Raw genomic sequence first — 7,171 nt, 5'->3', positions numbered from 1 at the left:
ATCTATTCTGAGAAGTTCTGTAATTCTTTGGGATTTGATGCAATTAACAAGATATCTTAAGAAAACAAGAACATAGGGAAGTCCTCACCAACCATCTATTGGGAAGGCCTTTTTCACCTATATACTGAACAGAATCTCCATTACAACAGTGAATACTTTTGACAAAAATAGTATTTTATTTTAGGTCTTACCTGATGTTTATTATCAGAGAGTCACTGAACAGGATTATTTGTATTATTACACCTTCTGAGAAAACCTGAATGACTTTGATGAGAAACACTTTGCTGTTAATGAGCCCATAATGTTATGTTTTGTTCTTCCCAGTCAAATGCATTTTTTTGTAATCAGCAAACACAAAGAGACCTTATATTCTCTGTATCTTTCAGTCAATATTGAGGTGGAAAAGATTTAGTCCATGGTTATGTTTCATTTTCTGAAGACGTTTTTGTCCAAACCAAGCCCCTCATTGAAGATACTCTCAATTGGTGTATTGATAAATTACATCCCTAAAGATTATAGATGGGAGAGTAGCTATATAAATTGGTAGTGGTTGAGTTTCCCTCAGTTATTCCTTTTAAATATATCAGTAAAGTCTATGCTTTTATCCATGCACTTATCTTCCCCTTAGTTAGATATCTTATAAATTGGTCTTTCAATGTCTTCACAATTATATTACCTCCAGTACAGATCACCTCTCTATATGTTTCAACCAATCTGGCTGCTTTCCCCATCTTTATTCTTTTATACCATTTCTATTTCCTTCATATGCACCTCACATGTTAGGTTCTAGGGTGGTGGTTCCACTATCCATGATGAAGAAAATAGTTATCATATTTTTCAGACCTTTTCTATTTTTTTCTTATGTTTATAGTTTTTCTATTTTCATCCTAAAATGCCCTTGGGTTAAATCTTTTTTGATTATCTGCCAAGATTTCTTTATACTTACTTTGAATACTTTTCTCTGCTTTATGAGAATATACTGCTTATAATTATGCATTATCCTACTTCATAAGATTTTAGAAATAATTTTAGACCTTAACCTCCTTTTTTCCCCCCTTTGGCAGCTATCTTTATCCTATTGACAAATAAGTCAAATATTTACAGATAAAATACATATATTATAATTACCATTTTACTGAGACCTCCATAAACTCCTACTCTACTGCCTCATCAGTTTATAGAGGTGACCCTAAATTCTCAAAAACCGTAACAGACAAGCAAATGTCCTGGCAGAATACACCATACTAGAAAAGCTTTAAGACTGCAGGTACATCCCAAGGTGATGCTAGAGATAGCTATGCAGATCAGAGCACTGGACATAAGGATACAGGACATGGCTACTGTTTCCCCCAGTGTAGAAATGAAGATCACCTTCCAGCACATGGTGAGACTGTTCCATTGCCCCTCTTTGTTACTTTGATGAATGAGATAGAACCAGCCTAATGAAATATATTGAATTCTTTGCCCATGGTAACCCATCAAAAAGAGAAAATATAATATCCCTCAGTACTATGAGAACCCTCTCTGACTCTGTAGTCATGGTGACAGAATGGTGAAAGGGAGGGGAGGGAGAAATAACAATTATGAAATTTTCAGGCTACCTATAAACTTTGACTTTGGGGCAGCTAGGTAGCACAGTGGATAGAGCACCAGCCCTGATGTCAGGAGGACCTGAGCTCAAATCTGGCCTCAGACACTTAATAATTATCTAGCTGTGTGACCTTGGGCAAGCCACTTAACCCCATTGCCTTGCAAAAAAAATACGAATAAAAAAATACATTTTGACTTTTTGGCACTTGAAATATAAGATCCTTATCCAAGGACCCACAAGAAATGCCCTTTAAAAAGAACTGAATCATGTCAATCTGAACATTTGCACTGCAAGGGAAGGCAGAAAAAAATGGAAAGTGTAGTTAAACAGTAGAACTGCCCATGGATACTTCTTGAAGAAGCAAAGAAAAGAGTTGGCAAAGTTGTTTTTATTTTATGCCCAAAGGAAACAAACATTATTCCTTGGAACTACAACACTTGTGGAAAATAGCTACAAAAAGAACACCATGAAAACGATTTCAACTTTTGCACCAATCTTTTTCAGAGAATGAACAGGTTAATAAATTTTTTTTTACTTTGTTTTTTTTTTGCAAGGCAAATGAGGCTAAGTGGCTTGCCTAAGGCCACACAGCCTTATTAAGTGTCTGAGACTGGATTTGAACCCAGGTACTTCTGACTCCAGGGCCGGTGCTCTGTCCACTGCACCACCTAGCTGCCCCTAAGAAATTCTTGATAAGAATTTATGACTTGATAAGACCTTCCATATGAAAGCAGCACACTTTACTCATTCTTTTTGACTTAAATACAAAGGGGAAAAACAGAATGGTGAGATATAGATATTATATATATATATAGATATATACATACACATATATGTGTATTATATATGTATATACAGATTAAGAATGCACTCATATATACATATAAAAACACATATGGGGGCAGCTAGGTGATGCAGTGGACAGAGCACCGGCCCTGGAGTCAGGAGTACCTAAGTTCAAATCCAACCTTGGACACAATAATTACCTAGCTATGCGACCTTGGGCAGGTCACTTAACCCCATTGCCTTACCTTTAAAAAAAAGTTAAAAAAAACTGCACATGGATATATACAGATGGAAAAGCATCTGTCAGTAGTCAACAAGCTTTCTTAAGCACTTTTTGCGGATCACTAAGTTAAGCACTGGAAATATAAATAAACAGACAGTCCTTGCTTTCAAGGAGCTTACATTAGAATGGAGGAGAAAGACAATGCATAAATGGGAGTTGAAAAGGAGGTGAGAAGGGAAAGGTATTTGGTTAGGGGATATGGAAGTAAGTCAGCAGTTCAGCCTGGAAAGGAACAAAGGTATTTTTGACCTGGTCTTTCTCTTCCACCAGGAAGAAGGAATGAGACTTGTAGTCTACACAACATTCTCACACTTAAACATCATGAATACTTTCTTCAAGAAAAGAATTGTTAGTGCTGAATATAGCTAATACCAAAAAAATATATATACATATATATATATATTATGTATGGACAAGTCACTTATGATACATACCTATGTAGATATGTATCATAAGTGACTTGTCCATGTTCACTAAGCTAGTGTCTGAGACTGAAGTCCTCCTGACTCTAGGACCAGTGCTCTGTTCATGGTTCCACTTACTTGTCCCATTAAATCAATTATATTTTAACTAAGAGAAACAATTTTTTTATTAATATGAGCTGTCACTTAAATCAGTTGCCTTTGTACAATTAGACCACTAACTTGAGAAATCAAAGACTAGAAGTATTAAAAATAAAAAAAAAAGTGAGAAAGATGGGCATACAATCAAAGTAAGTAACTGATAATGAATAGATCTGAGGTTGATCCAAGTAGAGTTGCATTTGAGGATGCCAATAACAGGATATAGTCTCAAGGTGTAATTTCTTTCTGTGATCAGAATGACTAGAGCACATTTGGTATTCCCAAACAGATGAAATGTGTAACCTTTTAACTTTCTCATTCAAGGTCCTAACAGTAATCTATTCATTAGGTGTTCATTCCTACCAATCAACTAGTATTTATTAAGTGACCAATCATTTTGCCAGGGCCTGGGATTCAAAAACTAAAATGAAATAGTCTCTACCCTCAAGGAGCTTACAATCTATGGCAAGAGTCTATGTCCATATGTAAGTATATATAAAATAAACAAAAAGTAATTCTGGGATAAGAGAAGAGTGGGGAGGCACTGCCAGTTGAAAAATCAGGAAGGAAAAGGTCTAACTTTACTTTTCTTATGGTCATTAATGTTCAATTCAACAAAATGCTTTACCAGAATCACACAGAAACAACCCAGAGGAAATGTGGAATGGATGCCAGGAACCCAAATAGATAGCAAATTTGCAGAATGAATTTGTGGGGTCCTGGTCTGCAGGTACAGGCTAGGGTGATGTTAGAGATAGCCATGAAAACCTGAGCACTGGACTTAAGGATACAGGACATGGCTACTGTTTTCCCCAGTGTAGAAATGAAGATCACCTTCCAACACATGGTGAGACTGTTCCATTGCCCCTCTTTGTTACTTCGATGAATGAGATAGTCAATGATTGTCTTTTTTTGAGAAAGATTTTATTTATTTTGAGTATTACAATTTTTCCTCTAGTCTTGCTTCCCTCCCCCCACCCCCCATAGAAGGCAGTTTGTTAGTCTTTACATTGTTTCCGTGGTATACATTGATCTAAGTTGAATGATGAGAGAGAAATCATATCCTTAAGGAAGAAAAATAAAGTATAAGAGATAGCAAAATTACATCATAAGATAATGGGTTTTCTTTCTAAATTGAAGGTCTTTGGTCTTTGTTCAAACTCCACAATTCTTTCTCTGAATACAGATAGCATTCTCCATTGCAGATAGCCCAAAATTGTCCCTGATTGTTGCACTGATGGAATGATCAAGTCCATCAAGGTTGATCATCACCCCCATATTGCTGTTAGGGTATACAACGTTTTTCTGGTTCTGCTCATCTCATTCAGCATCATTTCATGCAAATCTTTTCAGGCTTCCCTGAATTCCCATCCCTCCTGGTTTCTAACAGAACAATAGTGTTCCATGACATATATATATATATATATATACATACATACACATAGTTTGCTAAGCCTTTCCCCAATTGAAGGACATTCACTTAATTTCCAGTTCTTTGCCACCACAAATAGGGCTGCTATGAACATTTTTGTACAAGTGATGTTTTTACCCTTTTTCATAATCTCTTCATGTTATATAGACCCAGTAGTGGTATTGCTGGATCAAAGGGTATGCACAGTTTTGTTGCCCTTTGAGCGTATCAGTGATTGTCTTTTGCAAACAACCTCTAGATTTCTTTGTTTCCATGGTAGAAATATGGTTAAAAATCAGATATCAGTAGGAAAGTAACTCTTGTTTCTAGGAATAGGAACAGAATCTTACCAGAGCATCTGAATACTGCTTGAGAATGTTACCATTGTATCTTTTTTAAAATTGTTCAGTAAATGGAATTTATCTTTAATTTAAAATTTATTGATGGTTTACAATGATCTGTAATTGTGAACCTGTAATTGGGAAGATTAAAATGTTCATGGGAATGAGGGTAATTGGGCCAAATAAGTTATTTAAAATCCTTGAATTTCCACCTTAGAGAAAATGAGACCAGATCAAAGGCACTGATAAACTGGAAATAGGTAGGCTATTTTCATCAGGACTGGGACTCGGTGAACTGAATCAAGCTTAGAGCGCCACCTGGTGACTCATGAAGACACAGCTTGATGAGTTATTCCTGACCACTCCTCTGTGGTGCCCCAGTAGGGCAGGTGTTCCTAAGGAGAGGAGAATTCCTATACCTTATTCTTTATAGAATCTTCCCCCTTATATAGTATGATTATATTCTTCAAGAAGAGAACTAGTTGGGGCTGGACATGATGAACAAAAAAGCATACAAAAAAACTCCCACACAAATCAATAACATGGGAGTCACTTCCAAATCCTGTGTAGACAGTTCACAAGCAAAGATCAAAATCAACATCAAATTATAAGAAGAAGAAGAATGAGGAGAATATATGGTGGATAACTGGCAAATCTCCAACTTGACTATTTAAATAAGCTATTGATTCAGAAAAAAACAGGAAATGACTAAAGCAACAAATATTAAAATAGAGTATCACCATTTCCTAAGGAAGTTTAATTGATGTCAATCAAGGAGACTAAAGAAGTATAGAAACACTAGAGTGAGTAATTACTTGATCTCTTGGCCAAATGTAGTTTGTGGCAGTCAAGAGCAACACTGGTTTGTTATCATTCATGACTGATTTGTAATACTTTACAAAGGAGATTGGTAGAAGATTTTGAAGAGTTCTACTACAAAAAAGAACAAGAAGCAGTTGAGGGAAAAATAAATTTACAGAAAGGTTATCAAGAGACCCAACTAGGCCAAATCATCCCATTTAGTGGTTAATCTAGTTATGGAAAAACAAGGAGATGAAAAATGAACAATATCTTTGAATATTTGTAAACTATTTGGTCCATTAATTATGGGGAAGTCACCACTTCTAGTCTTTAAACATCACAGCCCTGATATCTTGTAGGAAGAAGTAAAAATGGGTTATAATTAAAGAGAAGAGCAACCTAGATAACTTTTTAGAAATATGTGTTTTTAATGTTCCCCAAACTTTTCTCTGATAGATATTTTTAATATCTATAATCTCCCAGGGTGGCTACATACCTGTGAGTGATGAAATACTACAAACAATGAAAAAATGAGGTGAACAAAAAGACAGCAGAAAAGCAAGAGGGAGGTAAAAACGGATCACAACATATTAACAGTGAAGAATTGCACAGGAAAAGGAGTGTGAAATATATCAGAAATAGAATAAAAAGAGTGATAGATCAGATTTGTAGTAAAAGCAAGTGATAACTTCTCCCACTATATGTTGGATTGATCTTTTGTAGGACATTTACCCCAAGAAATAGACAAGAATTGCACAAGATTAGAAAGTATCAATGGGTTTCCATCTGTGCCACTGGAGGGAGTCAGTGGTATCAGTGAGATCACATATCTATCGATACATCAATGTATCAAAAGAAGTAGATGAAATCACCAAGAGAGAAAATGTAATGAAGAGAAGATGGTCCAAGACCAGGCTTGAGGGGCATGCAAAGTTAAGGAATGGAAGATGGACAGTGATTCAGAAAAGAAGACCAAGTGGTCAATCAAGTAAAGAGCAGAAGTCTAGGGAGGAGAGTATCCAGAAGAGGGAGTAAGGTTAAAAGTGTCAGAAACTTCAGAGAGGGCAAGAAGAATGAGATTTGAGAAAAGATAATTCAATTTAGCAGTTAGATTCAGTATAGTAGAATGGAGAAAAGTCCTGGATTTAAAGCAAGGTTGAAATCTTCTTTGAGCTCAGTTTCTTTATCTGTAAAATGAAACCAATCAAATAGTTTCTGAAGTCCCTTTCAGTTCTAAACCTATGATCCTATGATTATTGGTTCCCTTGGAGAGAGAATTTTCAGTCAGCAGAGAGAGAGAAAGAAAAGGAGAGATTGTGATCAAAAAGGACAGCTGGACAACACAGAGATCATACAAGTTATAAATGATGATCACTAAGTGATCATTCCTTACTA

This window comes from Macrotis lagotis, chromosome 8 (assembly GCF_037893015.1).
Source record: "Macrotis lagotis isolate mMagLag1 chromosome 8, bilby.v1.9.chrom.fasta, whole genome shotgun sequence".
Classification (NCBI taxonomy): domain Eukaryota; kingdom Metazoa; phylum Chordata; class Mammalia; order Peramelemorphia; family Peramelidae; genus Macrotis; species Macrotis lagotis.
This window is presented reverse-complemented; position numbering follows the sequence as displayed.